Source organism: Vigna unguiculata, chromosome 1 (genome assembly GCF_037176805.1).
Source record: "Vigna unguiculata cultivar grain cowpea cultivar isolate G323 ecotype 2 chromosome 1, ASM3717680v1, whole genome shotgun sequence".
Taxonomy (NCBI): Eukaryota; Viridiplantae; Streptophyta; class Magnoliopsida; order Fabales; family Fabaceae; genus Vigna; species Vigna unguiculata.
In genome coordinates, this window is record NC_140792.1 from 12436549 (window position 1) to 12453826 (window position 17278).

The following is a 17278-nucleotide window of genomic DNA, read 5'->3' on the forward strand; positions in this document are numbered from 1 at the left end:
TTTGAGAATAGGTTGTCTATTTTCATTTATTGCTTTATTTTTTAATAATAAAAATATTTTCTTTTCATTTTTTTTTATGTCTAAAGATTTGTTCAGAAATAATAAGAATGTCCTTTCATTGTTTTCATTCTTTCCTATACAAAAACAGCAAGATTTACCTTTCACTATTTTCATCAGTCAAAGCAAAGTGCTTTTGTAATTATAGTAAAAATACATAATCAAATTTGGAAATGTTTTCTCAAATCATACTGGTAATGAATGAATGAATCTCACACCCTTTTGTTTTCCATTGGAAATTAAATACTCTTTAAATTTCATCATTGAATAACTTTGGTAAAAGTTTTTAAAGTGACAATAATGATAGGAAATAAATAACCTAACCGCCATCGTAAGAATGTTGTCATGAAATAACCTTTATAATAGAAACAAACATAAGGGTTCATTTACTCACTCAATTTTGTTTAGCATGTGCCTCCTAAATTGGGTCTTCACAGTCTATTATGAAATCAATTATGGAATGTCAACTACCACCATCTCACTTACCTCAATACCTATTGCTTCATTTCTTATAATTCAATTCACCTAATTCTTATTCAACCATAGATTTTCATATAATTGATCTTTTCTAAAGTGAATTATAATTAGTTTTCTAACAGGTACAATCAAACCCCACATTAGAAAAGATAAAGTTAGTGTATTGTAGTATTAAGGTTGAGAAGAGTGAAGAAAATATGGATTAGTAAATTAAACAGAGCAAGGTTGTTGTAAACTCCTTAATCTGTTCAAATTTTACATATTAAAAGAAAAGAAAGGAAGACCAAGCTAAATGATATCTCCTAGTTTTGTTATCATTTGATGGCTTAATTAGGAATTTGCTTCTAATACTTTGATCTACAATTAACTTTAGTTTCTATATTTTGTTTTTACTCGATTCGATCCTAATATTTATTAAATAGATTTAATATGACCTGTTATGTTAATTTTATTAATAATGTATCAAATTTTGAAAATTGTCATGTGTAAAAATAGAATGATCTCAAGATAGAAGATTACTCAAATTTCATCAGGTAACACTTTTTAAATGATGTAATACCAATTTAACAAAATAAACCAAATTAATTACGTTTAAAACATATTGGGACTCAATTAAATAAAAAAAAATTAAAAATCAAAACAATCATATAACTAAATTTAAAAATTAAATTACTAATTAAAAGTGAAATTGTTGAACATTAAAAAAAAAAAAAAAAAAAGGTTAAGGTTATGGTTAAGAGATGAGAAGTCTTTTCTTTAGAATGACATGGGTGACGAGAAAAATTGTGTTAAGTTCGAAGTTGAGGATAGTGACAAACAGTGGGAGAATAAATTCCTTGACCTATTTCTGGGATGAAGTGGTTACAGTGAGTGTCTTTAATGTTGGTGCTGTGTCAACCCTTGCAAAGGTAAGATCCATTCAACTTTAGACATTATTCATCAAAATATGAGAACATCAATTACAATCCATCACATCTAACTCTATCTCATTAAATCTAACATCAATTACAATTCTAAGGCATAACGAGAATAAACCAACAAAATAAAACCAAAAGCAGCTTCATGTTCTTACTCTAAACTTACCTTAGGATGCGTTTCTTTGAAGAGAATTTGTTGGAAAAGGGTAATGATAGAGTTGGATAAATTTGAGTGGAAAAATATATGTGTTTTTTTAGTGAATTTAGAGGGTAAAATTATTAGATTTGAAAATTAATTTTATGAAAGTTACCAACCGATTTAAGTGATGTGATAGATTAAAAAAAAGTTAAAATAGATAGAATTTAAAAATTACCTAATTACTCTTATAATAAAAAAAACTAAATAATTTTTGGATAACTTAAAATATTAAATTTTAATAATATTTAAATTATTATTATTAGTTATTATACATATTTATATATATTTTTATTATTATTAATTATTATATACATATATTATTATTAATAATTATTATACATATATTATAAATTGTTATTATTAATTAATATATGGCTATAGTTTTTGGCCTAATGATAAGTGTTTTGATCCTAATAATTGGTATCGTGCTGGATCGGTAATGGAGTTTGCTTGTGGTGAGATGCTCCTAGATCTACGGGTTTCGTGAGGTGCTTTGTTGGCGGTAGGATGTCGTGGTGCCATGGTGGTTCTACATCGACAAGTGTTGTGTCGACGGGTCTTGCGTCTCCAGTGAAGGAGTCAAACAACATGGTGGCTGGGAAGTGCGGACATTCGATCTGTGGCTTTTCGCAAGGTTCGTTGGTTTTGCATCGTGGATTGCGGCATTGTTCTAACGAAGGGTGTATGATATTTATGCTATGCAAGGTGTGTGGTGATTATACACGGGCATTGGTTAACATTAATGCAGGGTGCATGGAAATGCTTGGGATGACTTAATTCGAAGTGAAACTTCTTTGGATGGTTTGGTTCCAAGTGGAAAAATTCTTGGGATGGTTTGGTTCCAAGTGAAAATTCTTTGGATAGTGTAATTCCAAGTGGAAATTCTTGGGATAGTTTGATTCCAAGTGAAAATTCTTGGGATAGTTTGATTCCAAGTGGAAATTCTTGGATTGTTTGATTCCAAATGGAAATTCTCAGGGTGATTTGATTCCAAGTGATACTATTTATGGTGGAGTGTGATTGTTGGTATAGGAAATGAATATGTGTTTATTTTAATCGATATAGAGAATGTTAGGTTGATAGGGGGTGGGATTTAGTGACTATATAATGGGCTCTAAGTCCATGATGTTTCATGCCCCAAGTCAAAGACACTTCGAGCTAGTATTTGACTTTTCTTATACTCTTGTAGTAGAGTGTTGTGAGGTTTGATTAAATTCTTGCTTTGGAAAGTGTGGGTGTACTTGGAGTCACAATCAAAGGGTTGATAGTATTTTCTATGTGTTGTCAAAATTTGCACATAGTGATTATTATTTGGTGGTTTTTCTCCGTATTTGGAGTTTCCATGTTATATCTTTGTGTTTCTTGTTTTTATCTTATTTCTCTGTTAAAAGGGTGATTCTTGCGGTTATAGATAATAATGTTTTTCATTGATGATGCGTGTTTTTTTTTGCAGAGGCTAGGTGGGCCAAGACACAATCCAAGAGTGAGATTCCTAGTAGAACAATTGTTGAGGGGAACATTGTTGTAGGTGACATCAGTTGTCTCGTGGCAGAGACTAAGTAGGCTGCTTCATAATTGTTGGGAAGATCTAAAAAATAACAAATAACCAAGCAGAAGCAAAACCCAGATCAAATCTTCCCTAAATAAATAATATGCAAAATAATAAAATGCATAAAACAGAGAAGGGGGGAACCAACAAACACCAAAACTTTTAACGTGGGAAAACCTCAATATGGAGGAAAAACCCACGGGACCTAGTCTATTAAAAAAATTCACTAATAATAATTAATGGGTACACCACAAGTTCTCTTGGAGATTCCAAGGATCAATAAAGCATTATTCTCTTCACCAACAAGGTGGATAACAAACCCCAATGGGTACTTTAAATAACCAACAGAGAGAATCCCAATATATGAGAAGAGGAATAAAACCTTCTCTCCAAGGTAGCTTCTTTGCACAGACTTGCACAAACTAGTTGCTATTTTCTTCTTCTTCACTCTCTTGGATCGCTTCTTTCTTTTCTACCTAAAGGCACTCACAACTTTTGTCTCTCTATTTCTCACTCTATTTTTTTCTCATAACAAACCTGATGCAAGGGTTGCATATTTAAATTGCATAATGGGCCGAGAGCCCATAAAAAAATATACCTTTTTATTTTTCTTAATTAAATCAGTGTCAGCCCAATAAATTGGTGACCCACCTGAAAAATCTCCCCATTACCAATTAATTGGGGCTATAGTTAACCAAACTAGCTTTCTCCTTGCATATAACATATTTTCTTGCAGGTAAAATCTTTGTCATCATATCTGACTCATCCTCGTCAATATGGATTTTCTCTAATGGCAATTGTTTCATCTCTAATGCAACCTATATCCAATGATATTAGACTTCAATATGCTTTGACCTTGAATGAAAAGTTGAGTTCTTGCTACGATAGATTTCACTTTGACTATCATAATACAAAACATATTTTTCTTGTGATAATCCCAACTCTTATAGTAACTTTTGCATCCACAAGAACTCATTAGTAGCTTCTGTAACAACAATATATTTTGCCTTTGTAAAAGATAGAGCAACACATTTTTGTAGTCTGGATTGCCATGACATTGCTCCCCCTACAAAAGTCATCATATAGCCAGAAGTAAATTTTCTAGAATCCACATCATCAGCCATGTCTACATTTGTGTAACTATTCAACATAGGCTTACCACTTCCAAAGGATAAACAAACTCTAGAAGTACCTTTAAGATACCTAACTATCCATTTCACAGCTTGTCAATGCTCTTTTCTAGAATTATCAAGGAAACAACTCACAACACCAACAACATGAGCAATGTCTAGCCTTGTACACACCATGGCATACATCAAGCTACCAACTACAGATGAATATGGAATTGTCTGCATTTCTTCTTTCCCATACTCATTTGTAGGACAATCCTTTGAGCTCAACTTGAAGTGACTTGCAAGTGGAGTGCTAACATGCTTAGAATTTTTCATATTAAATCTCTCTAATCCCTTTTCAATATATTTTTGCTAGGATAACCACAATTTTCTATTCTTCCTGTCACAAACAATTTTCATGCCAAGGATTTGTTTTGCAGGACCTAGCCTTCATTGCAAAGGACTTGCTTAACTCTCTTTTAAGACTTTAAGTGTCATTTTTATCATGACCAACAATCAACATGTCATCAACATAGAGTAAGAGAATGATATATTTTCCATTAGGAAATTTCTTCACAAAAACACAATGATCAGAAGAAGTTTTATCATACCCGTGATCCATCATGAAGGAATCAAATTTTCTATACCATTGCCTTGGAGCTAGTTTGAGCCCATACAAGTTCTTTCTCAATCTGCAAACAAAATTTTCTTTACCTTTGACTACAAAACCTTCAGGTTGTACCATATAAATCTCTTCCTCCAAGTCACCGTGAAGGAAGGTTGTTTTCACATCAAGTTGTTCAATTTCTAAATTTAAACTTGTTATCAAGCCAAGTACAACTCTAATTGAAGGCATTTTAACCACGGGTGAAAATATCTCTTCAAAATCAATACCCTTCTTTTGACCAAAGTCCTTCACAACCAATTGTGCCTTGTACCTTGGTTGTGAGTTATTCTCTTCTGGTTTCAATTTAAACACCCATTTATTTTTCAATGCTCTCTTATCTTGAGATAATTTCACCAATTCAAAAGTATGATTCTCATGCAATGAATTCATCTCCTCTTACATGGCTTTGAACCACTTGTCTTTCTCTTCATGCAACATAGCTTCTTCATAACATTCAGGATATCCCCCATTAGTCAACAACACAAACTCATAAGGGGAATATTTTTGTGAGGGATGTCTTTCTCTAACAAATCTTCTCAAAAGAGGCTTTACAAGTGGTTCAGGAGGTGCTACTTCAGTTGGTTCATTAAATTCAGTCTCATGCATATCAACTGCATTCTCCACATCTACATTCACATCTCCCTCATGATCAACAATTGTGGCAGGAGGTTCAGGCTTAACATCAATGAACCCATGAGTAACATGTTTTGGCTTTTCTTTCTTTTCAATATCTTCAATGGTTTGGTCCTCAAGAAAAACAACATCTCGGCTTCTAACAATATTCTTGTGAACCGGATCCCAAAATTTGTAACCAAAGTCATCACAACCATGACCAAGGAAGATACATTGTTTAAACTTCCCATCAAGCTTAGACCTTTCATCTCTAGGGATGTGAACAAATTCTTTGCATCAAACACTCTTAAATGATTATGTGAAACATCTTTCTATTAGTTTTGAAATGGTGAGTTTAGCCAAGAAGGAGGGGTTGAATTGGCTTTATAAAACTTTTTCAAAAGCTTAAACTCTTTTTCAATTGAATCTAATGGAATGGAAAGTTTGGATGTAAATGTAGTAGACCAGTACACTTTTAATCGATTAAAATATAAAACAGCGGACTAAATTGTTCTTGATGCTATGAAATAGTCGATTAAAAATACAAATCAGTCGGCTAAAATACTAGAGAATTATGCAGAATGCAGAATTCGCGAATTCAACTCAAACAGCAATCTTTTACATACAAGAAATGTTCCAATCAGTATTTATAACAAGTATAAAGCCTCAGATTACACAAGAATGCATTAAATCACACCAAAGATCAAATTTCTTGGTTTTCTTGAGTTTTTAAAGAGTTTTAAAGAGAGGGAGATGAGGGAAAGAAGAATGCACAACTGTTTTTATACTGGTTCACTCAATCACAGAGCTACATCCAGTTTTCCAGGACAACCTGAGCCTGGTTTCCACTATATACAAAAGTTTTACTAATCAAACACCAAGATTATTGTCGCAACCGGAATCGCGACGGGACGACGAACCAAAAAAGAAAACGGGTTTTAAAAAGAGATTTGGAGTCGCCACCATAGTTATTCTGGAAAACTATGGAAAACCATAAAAATAAGACAAGTCTGCGAAAAACCAGATTTTAGATCTGGGAGTCGGTTACGCGTAGGGAAGGTGTTAGCACCCTACAGCACCCGCCCAAGGGCGGTACCCTTAATTAAAAATGCAAAGTAGATGTGGTTTTCAAAATGTTAATTTTCCCCAAAAAATAACAAGACAAAAATGCTAAAAAAAATTTAAATTTTTGGGCCCGACAAGGATTGACCTTGGTCCTACGTATTCTCATTCAAAATGAGAAATCAAGGTTACGTAGTTCTTTAGGAGAAACGATTTGGAAAACAATTGAGAAAATGATTTGATTTTTTTGGAGGTGAACCTGACAAGGACTGGCCTTGCTCCTACGTATCTCACAGTGGAGAATCAAGGATCACATAGTTCTTAAAAGATAGTTTGTTTGAAAATGTTGATGTTTTTATATTTTGAAATTTTATATTTTTTTGGTATTTTTGAATTACTTGAAAATATGTGTTACACGACGCGAGCGATCGGACAGACACTAAAAGAGAAAGAAAACTATTTTTGGTATTTTGAAAATGAGTGTCACACGGTGTGGGCAACCGGACAGACACTGAAGGAGAAAGATATATTTTTTTGGAAATAAGTGTCACACGGTGCGGACGACCGGACAGACACAATAAAGTTAAAAAGAACATGTCATTAATTTTTATGTTTTTATCTTATTTTATTAAAAAAGTTAGTGTACATGAAAGTGAGATGTTAAAAACCAAATGAGATAAAAAGTTTAAAATACGTATCCAAGAGCCAAAATAACAGTCCAATAGCGTCGTCTTCACCGAGCTATGCTCATGGTTGTCGCTCGTCGTGCCATCGTCCTTGCACGCCTCCGTTCAACCAAGCAACGTCATTGCCTCAGAAGCCTACAAACGTTGCATCCCTCAATGTTGCAAATTTTTGTTGGTCAAGAGTCTAATCGGCGCTGCCACTTACCCCCTCCTCCGTCAGCACTAAACCCTTTTTTTCCTATGTTTGCCAAATCTTCTTCCCCCCTTTTTTTTCTGTTATGAACTGTATAGATCTTTTATCTGGCCCCAGGGTGTTGAATTTTTCTGATACCTCTTGAGATTGCTGCAGCCCCTTTTCTAGCATTCTTGAGCCGTGTGCTAGAGGGCGGTTGCTTCCTGCACCTCAGCCATCCTATCCCTCAAACAATGCAATTCCATTTTTGTGTATAAAATCACTACAGGTATAGACTCTAGACTCTGCATGCCTGATCCTCACCCAAATAAGGAAGGAGCTAGTCTGCTGTTGGGAGCGTCATGGCTACAGTAGTGTTACATCCCCCAAACATTTCCTTTTCCTTCTTTTTTCCAAACCCCAAAGGCAGAGAAAAAACAAAATTTGAACTTTGGTTCCGGAAACGGGAAAGAACAAACCAAACCAATTGGCTCTCATTTTTTAATTTTCTTTTATACATTTTTTATATGTTTTTTTTTTTAAGAAAATAAAATAAGATGACGCAAAAATAAAAGAAGATGAAAATAAAAGAAAAGATAAAATAAAAAGGATAAGATAAAATAAAGTATCACACTTGCAAACACGAAATCACATTAGGCAAACCATCCAGAGGCACAAGAACGTCCAAACCTGATGGTGGTTGTCCCTAGCACACCATACACGTGTTCTTCAAGCTAGTCACAAGCTAAAATGCCTCCAAGATCAACCAAGACCTTCAAACACGAGTTGCAGTTGTGTATTGCAGAGAGAGAACGCTTCCCAGAGATGAATGACACGATTTCGTTCAGAAAAACTTAGTTTCGCACCTCTGCTCACAAAAACACAGCTTATATAGTCTAGTTTAAGTGAAAATAGTCGATTGAATTTTTCGTACAGTCAGTTGATTTCACATGACTTAATTGAAATCAGTCGATTGAAAAATAATTCAACTGACTGAATGCATTCATACTAGAAACTATAAACAACAAGCCTTTTAACATGTTAAAACCCATTTTAACAGATTAAAAGAGACACATTAAGGCACACAAGACATCTAACCTATGTCATATAGCCTATCAACAATGTATAACACTAACACATTACATTTAACATGTTATATACATATTTAACACACTAAAACTTAATGTTCAAGAGGATCTTCATCAATCTTCAACAAACACTTAAGATCTTCATGTACATGGCTTTATCAATTCTTTATTTCAAGCTTGCTTGTGCCAACACTTTCCCCTTCCACACCCTTTCAGGAACATCACTAGGAATGGATGGAGAAAGGTTAATCAAGTTCACTGTAGTTTTCAACTCCTCACCCTAGAACACTTTAGGCAATTTTGCATGAGAGAGCAGGCATCTGATTCTATCATTAATTGTGTGGTTCATTCTCTTCGCAACTGCATTATGCTGAGGTGTCTTTGGATAGTTCTTCTCAATCTTGATACCATGCTCCTTGTAATAATTCTCAAAAGGACCCATGTATTCACCACCATTATCTACTCTAACACATTTCAATAGTGTGCATATTTCTCTTTCAACACTTGCATGTAAATGCTTGAACACATCAAGTACTTGGTCTTTGGATTTCAAAACAAAATCCCAAACCTTTCTAGAATGGTCATCAATAAAAGTGACAAAATAAGAGCAACCACTAATGGATCTATCACTCATAGTGCAAACATCAGTGTGAATTAAATCTAGAACATGTGGTCTTTTATGTAGAAAATAAGTGAGAAAAGAAACTCTATGTTGCTTACCAAAAAGACAATCAGAACAAGTTTCAAGAGATGTACCTTTAACAGAAAGTAATCCCTGTCTTGAAAGTGTAGCAAGGCCCTTCTCACTAAAGTGACAAAGTCGTTTATGCCATAGTTGTATGGAACAATCGTCAACTGCATTCACTTGAGGTGTAGAGAACTTTGTTGTTGTTGTCCAATATAGAGTATTTCGCTTCTCTTCTTTTGCTACCACCATGCTCCCTTTAGTGCACTTCCATGTTTCATCACCAAAGAAATTATAATAACCATCTTCATCAAGTACCTAGACAAAGATCAAGCTTAGGCGAATATCTGGGATGTGTTTGACATTCTTCAAGTGCAACTTGCAACCAATATTAGTCTTAAACCAAATATCTCCAATGCCAACAATCTTGCTTACCCCTTGGTTTCCCATCTTCACATGCCCAAAGTCACCAATAGTATAGCATGTGAAGTAATCATGATGTGGTGTAACATGAAATGAGGTAGCAGAGTCAAGAACCTATTCATACTCTTGGTTGGTGAGATTAATAGAGTCATCTTCATAAACAATGACAACTTCATCATCAGACACAATTGTAGTAGTGGTTTCATCTTTATCTTCTCTTTTATTGTAATTATTTCCTCTATCCCTTGACTTATCTCGCTTGAGGAACCAACAGTCTTTAATCATATGTCCTAGTTTATTGCAATGGAAACATGTGATATTTGTCTTTGGCCTTGACTTCCCTTTTGATTTACTACGATCATCAAATCTTTGAGAATGATCATTAAATCTCTGAGAGCGGTTATTAAATTTCTAAGAATTCTTGTACATATTTCTTCCTCTTGACTCCATAATTAAAGCTTCATTTTGAGAAAAGGAGATAACCTTATTGCTACCCTTCCTTCTAATTTATTTATTTAAGAGGCTATCTTTGACCATGTCAAAAGTCAATTTTCCATTAGGAGCAGAGTTACTTAGAGATACCATCAAAGTCTCTTAATTGTCTAGTAATGAGCTAAGCAACAACAATGCTAATAACTCATCATCTAATACAATCTCCATTGTGGTAAACTGATTCACTATATTTTGAAAATTGTTCAAGTGCTCTGCCATTAAGGAATCATCCTTGTATTTCAAATTTACTATCTTCCTAATAAGGCATGTCTTGTTCAAGGAATTTTTAGACCCAAACAACTCCTTAATATCTTCCATAAATTGTAAGCAAGAGTCTCACCTGATACATGATGATAAATAGAATGATCTACCCATTGTCTAATCACACCAATAGTCTACCAATTTATCTTCTTTAAATCTCCATCAGATTTACTTGTTGATTTAACACCTTTTTCCTCAATAGGATCATACAAGTCTTTGCAAAATAACAAATCTTCCATGCGAGATTTTCATATTGAATAATTTGTACATTCCAATTTAATCATGGTTCTTGCACCATCATTATCTCCCATTTTCAAAGCACAAATCAAAACTCCTAACCAGAATTCTGAAACCAGTTGCTGGGAAGATCTAAAAAATAACAAATAATCAAGCGGAAGCAAAACCCAGATAAAATCTTCCCTAAATAACTAATATGCAAAATAATAAAATGCATAAAATAGAGAAGGGAGGAACCAACAAACACTAAAAGTTTTAATGTGGAAAAACTTCAATATGGAAGAAAAACCAACGGGACTTAGTCTAGTAAAAACTTCCACTATAATAATTAATGGGTACACCACAAGTTCTCATGGAGATTACAAGGATCAATAGAGCATTATTCTCTTCACCAACAAGGTGGATAACAAACACCAATGGGTACTTTAAATAAACAACAAAGAGAATCCCAATATATGAGAAGAGGAATAAAACCTTCTCTCCAAAGTAGCTTCTTTGCCCAAACTTGTACAAGATAAACAGGTTGCTCTTTTCTTCTCTTCACTCTCTTTGATGACTTCTTTCTTTTCTTACCAGAGGCACTCACAACTTTTGTCTCTTTATTTCTCACTCTATTTTTTTCTCATAAAAAATTTGATGCATAGATTGCATATTTAAATTGCATAATCGGCCGGGACCCCAATAAATTGGTGACCCACCAAGCAATAATCGAATTGTGGCGCTTGGATTGTTACTCTCTTAAGTAAAAATAGTTGTGTCCTAACTAATGGCTATAACTTTTGGCCTAATGATAAGCGCTCGATCCTAATAGTAACCAATTACATAATATATACATATATATATATATATATAACTTATTATGTAACAATTACTAATTTATACAGTAATAATAATAATATATAATTATTAATAATATATATGTACATACATAAAGCTTGAGGAATAATGCATTCTATTACCACAAACAATATTTGAGAGCACCAGTTTTCCAATGAAAAAAAAAACGAACCACGTAAATGGAGATGATAAGGTTAAAATTGTAAAACCATTTTTTTATCTTTGCAAATCTTTATAGTTTGTGAGACATAGGTATTTTATACTATCTTGCAAATAAGTCCTTCCTCTTGCTCTTAAATCATCATAAAGGAACATGAAAAAATCTTACAATCCAACTGTGCAAATCAGCGAATTTTAACAATCCTCTCAAACGAAAATTGTGTTAGGGTGTTCCCTTGAAATAATGAATTTGAGGGAGAGTGAGTCGATGGATTTTAGTGAATTTAAAGGTAAAATTTGTGTTGTTTCTTTAAAAGAATTTGAAGATAAAATTGAGTAGATTTGGAGGTGAGGTTTGTAAGAGCTTGTGAATATTTTCATTAGTATGATAGAGATTTTTTTTTTAATAAATTAAAATAAAAGATTACTATTTTGTACTTAGGGTAAAAATTAATAGTAAAATGATTTTTTAACAACTAAATTTTGACAATTTTGTCTTACAAGCTAAGGTGACATCTTCTAAGTGGTTTTGGAATATTGAGAAATGAAAAAATGAAAAAAATGGCAAAACCACTTAGAAGATATCACCTTAGGTTGTAAGAGAAAATTGTCAAAATTTAGTTGTCAAAAAATATCATTGTCTAAATTAATATATTATTTATTATTATTATGATTATTTTATATATATATATATATATATATATATATATATATATATATATATATATATATATATATATATACCTAAGGAACATGTTCCTCCCCTCCCATGCCCAGCATAACACCACCACCAGAAACTCACACACTCATGGGAATCAGTTTCTCTCACACAACACACACATAAGTAAAAGCAAAAATAAAAAGAGTTTGGACACTAGAAAACATCATTCACGAGAGGTACATAATGGTGAATAAGTAGTTGATCCCTACAAATCTTTTCAAAGTGGCAAGATGGGATAAATAGCTCACAAATTCACATTCTCCCTCTCTCGCAAATCCATTCAAGTAGACATATAAAATACTTGTCAATCCATCTCTTCTAATCAATTGACACAGAAAATCAACACAAGCGAACACAACCATAAGAATTTTGCACATGACAGTTTTTTATCCCATGTTGATTGAGGTTATTGAATTTTACATGAGTTATGAAAATAAATGTTTAAGAATTCATTTGCAATACAATTTTGTGTAAATTTTGCACAATGATACAACTAATTTTGATTTTTCTTGTTGAGAGATTGAAAATCTTGATCCACCCTACTAAGGGACTATTTGATAGGGTCACTCAACTAGTCTTTTTAAAATATTTTTTAAATAGTATCTTTTATATATATATATATATATATATATATATAACTTATGTAATCATATACATATTTGTTAATTTTTAATTGGTTAACTAATTTCTCTAATAAGATAAATTAAAATATGATAAATTATTTTTTTATAATAAATAATTATATCTTAATTTATAAGTGCTAATAATTTAATTTATATTTACAAATTGAAATAATATGATATAGAAAAATTAATCTTCTGAATACTTTTATTTTTAAAATTTTACCAATTTGACAAGTTGGACAATATGGGTAATGGACTAATAGATTAAAAACTCTAATTTGACTCATCAAATTTTGGCTGCTGACAAATCGACCCACTAATCAAAACCTACTTTATCATTCTTAACCTTTACAAAATGTGACTAAACTAACTAAATATGAAAAATGTTGAACCTTCTATCATTTCAAAACTTAGTTTAATGTTGATTATTATGATATATTTTCTTGGTTATGTTAAAAAAATTTAAGCTTCCATAAACTAGTGTTTGATGTGACTTGTTGACTTATTTGGAAAGTTCTAAATGTTACTATGTTTTGAGATTTTAATTAACCTTTATGTACTTGTTGAATCATATCACAACCATGTTTCAAATTCTTAAAAATATCTATGTTCAAACCACTACACAGCAAAATCAACCACATATGGTGACATCAAACCCTTTCTAAACAAATCTTATCACAGACAAAAAAATAACAATTAATCTTTCTAACAATCTCATATTGTGTGATGTTTTTAGAGATGATAATGGTCATCACATTTTGAACTATGTTGGTTCATGTGAGATTACAAACATCATTTGTAGGAGAATTTTTCCCTGTTGAGGCCAACTTACCTTGTAAATGGATTCTCAGGAGTCTGTCCCGTGTTTTGCAGACCCTGAATCTCTAACTTGATAAGAAAACTTGTCAAACTCATTTTAATTCATCGTTTTTGTGAATAAGTGAGATCATTTGGTTCATATGGATCACAAAACCTTCAAATTTCAATAGTAACTTTAGTAAATTATAATCAAAATCAATATGTAAGCCGATAATGCTTTTCTAATAAAAGTAATGACTGGATTAGATATCTAACAAGATTTTGTGCATACAAAAATTCATTGAGTAATATAATTCAAATATATGAAAGTTTTAAGATATGCACCATTTATTTATTATTTATTACTTTATCTAATTTAATATTATATAGAAGGATATAACTCGATTAGCAAAGGATAACATCTAGCTTTAGAGAGAAGGGCATTCATCTTAAAGAAATTTACGTTTATAAAAACAATTTATTTTAGAGTTTTGAATAAATCAATCAATATTCTTATAATATATTTTACTTGTATTATCCTTTTTGCATCAAAGTTTGCTAGTGTATCATTTGGATTTGAAGTTTAGCTTTTTATTTTTCAAAATGATAAAGTTAGGCATTTCGACAACCTACGTGTTTATAATTGTATCACACCTAGCCGGTCTTGCTAGCACATCAGCACATATCATCCTTCACCAACATACTTATATCGGCAAAGACTGGGGGACTGGTGTACCACACCTAGCTAACTCAACCAAATAATAATAATAATAATAATAATAAACGATCACCACATATATACAGAAAATAATTCAGGTAGCCGGCCCAGGCTGACCTAAGCCTAACCGGCCTAAACCGATAACCCAAGCCGCTAAAGTAATAACCAGCCTAGGACGACATGCGAACAATGACGGCATAAGCCGCTAAAGAAGTAATCGGACTACACCGACCACTCTAAGAGACTTGACGAAACCAAAACACTCCTAAAAATCAGTAAGCCCACAATAATCAGGACTAAGGGCCTAGGCTAAGGTCCAGGCCCACCTATGGCCCAAACCAGGGCCCAGCTCGTGGAATGGTCAAACATAATTAATAATCTATAAATACACTTGGACCCCACAAATTAAAGGTACGCATTCATTACTTCCTTAATCACCTTATTTGTTTCTGAGAGCTTTCGCTGACTTGAGCTTCGGAGTCTCTTTTGCAGGTAACCCCTCCTTGGTCCCAGCTGACATATGCCAACCGGGAAAAGGCCTACTGAGGAGATAGCGGACTATATGGGTAAGGCGACACTTGTGCCTAACTTATCTTATTTGTTCTCTGCAGGAACAATAATGTTGATTTGAAATTTTTTGCTAAATTTTTAATGTGGGTTCTTTATTTCGACCCACACATTCTACAAGTCAAATGAGTTTTACTTTTTGTTCCTGTAGAGAACAAATAAGATATGTTAGACACAAGCATTACCTTACTCTGGTCCGCCATCTCCTCAGTAGGCTTCCTCCTGGTTGATACATGTCGCTTATGGATATCTCGGTACAATCGGTTTGGACCCGAGGGGGGTTACCTGCAGAAGGGACTCCGAAGCTCAAGTCAGCAAAATCTCTAAGAAAGTCAAATCTGGTGATTAGGGAAGCAATGAATGCGTACCTTTAATTCGTGAGGTCCATGCATATTTATAGATTATTAATTATGTCTGGCCACATCATGGGCTGGGCCCTTATTTGGGTTGTAGGTGGGCCTAAGCCCTAGCCCAGGTTCTTAGTTCGATTATTGTGGGCGTGATGAATCTTATGGAAATGTTCTGGTTTTGCCAAGTCCTTGGTTAGTTTCCTAGAGTTAACGGCCTAAGCTGGTTACTCTTTAACGGCCTAGGCCGCTATTGTTGCTTTGGTTTGTTTGATCAATATTGCTCCTTAGCGGCTTAGGTCGGGTACCTTAGCATGTGTATGATAACTGTTATTATTTACATCCTTGGTAGTTACACGGAAAAGTTTTCTGGTTATTATTCGGCTAGGTGTGGTACACCAGTCCCCCAACCTTTGCCGATATAGTTCTGACGGTAAAGGATGATAAGTGTTTGTCGTTTTTGGCTAGGCCGGCTGGGTGTGGTACACTTTCAAACTTCACAAGCTAACAAGAACCTGCATTACCTAGTGTAGTTCAACTCAAAATTATTTTTTTCTTGTTTATATTGGTTGTGGATTATTTAATGGATTGAGTATATTGTTGTTATGCAAATGGTTGGTAATAAATATGAATGCATCTTTTTGGGTGTGAGCTGACGTATTTAACCTCCAAAATTCTTATGGCCTAGATATGATATGCAAAAGTTAATGTTAGTTTAAAATGTAGGCTATATGATGCTGACTGTACTAAACCTAGGCGGCTTAGTCCGACTATAGCTATAAGACCCGTCCACATAGCTGCCAAGGATGTAAATAATCACCATACAAATGCCAAGCAAATGAAAGTAACCAGCCTAAACCGCTATAAGAGTAGCCCGTCTAGGTCACTAAAGAAGTAGTCGGCATAAGTTGGTATCTTAAAGAAACTAAACGAGAACTTAGCATAGTGTTACCAGCAAAACCCATAAGGCCTGCGATAGTCATGCTAAGTGACATGGACCAAGGCCCAAGCCCACCTAAGGCCCAAACAGAGGCCCGGCCCATGACATGGCCATATATAATTAATAACCTATAAATATGCATGGACCCCAACAATTAAAGGTACGCATTCATTACTCCCTTAATTACGAGATTTGACTTTTTGAGAGTTTTTTGCTGACTTGAGCGTCAGAGTCTCTTCCGTAGGTAACCCCTCTCGGGTCAAAACCGATCCACACTAAGATACCCATAAGTGACATATAGCAGCCGGAAGGAAGCCTACTGAGGAGATTGAGGATTGAGGTAAGGTAATACTTGTGTCTGACATATCTTATTTGTTCTCCGCAAGAACACTGACTAAAACAGAATATGGACATCTTGCTTCAATAAAGAATTTTGATGAATTATGGAGAAATGTGGAAGACTTAATGATTATTTATGGAGAAGTTTTGAAGACTAAATGAAAGTTTGGATTCAAGAGTTAATTTTAAAGTCTTATAATTATGGTTGTTGAAATAATGTAATTTGTGTATGTCATTTAAGATAGTAAATGTAGAAGGTCATAAGTCAAAAGGCATAACCCAAGCAACAATACTGAATCACTTGAGAAAAATAATATTTTCAAAATACACGGTGATAACTAGTAATTGATATTATCATGTTTTTATTTTAGTTTATTTTTATATTTATTATTATTATTTTATTTTTGGATTTTATTTGATATTTTAGGTTTTATTCAAATCAATTTATGACAAATTAAACCAAGAATTATGTAAACAAAGAATAAAAATATCTACAAGATACTAACACAATTTGTCATGCCTTGTAATAGAAC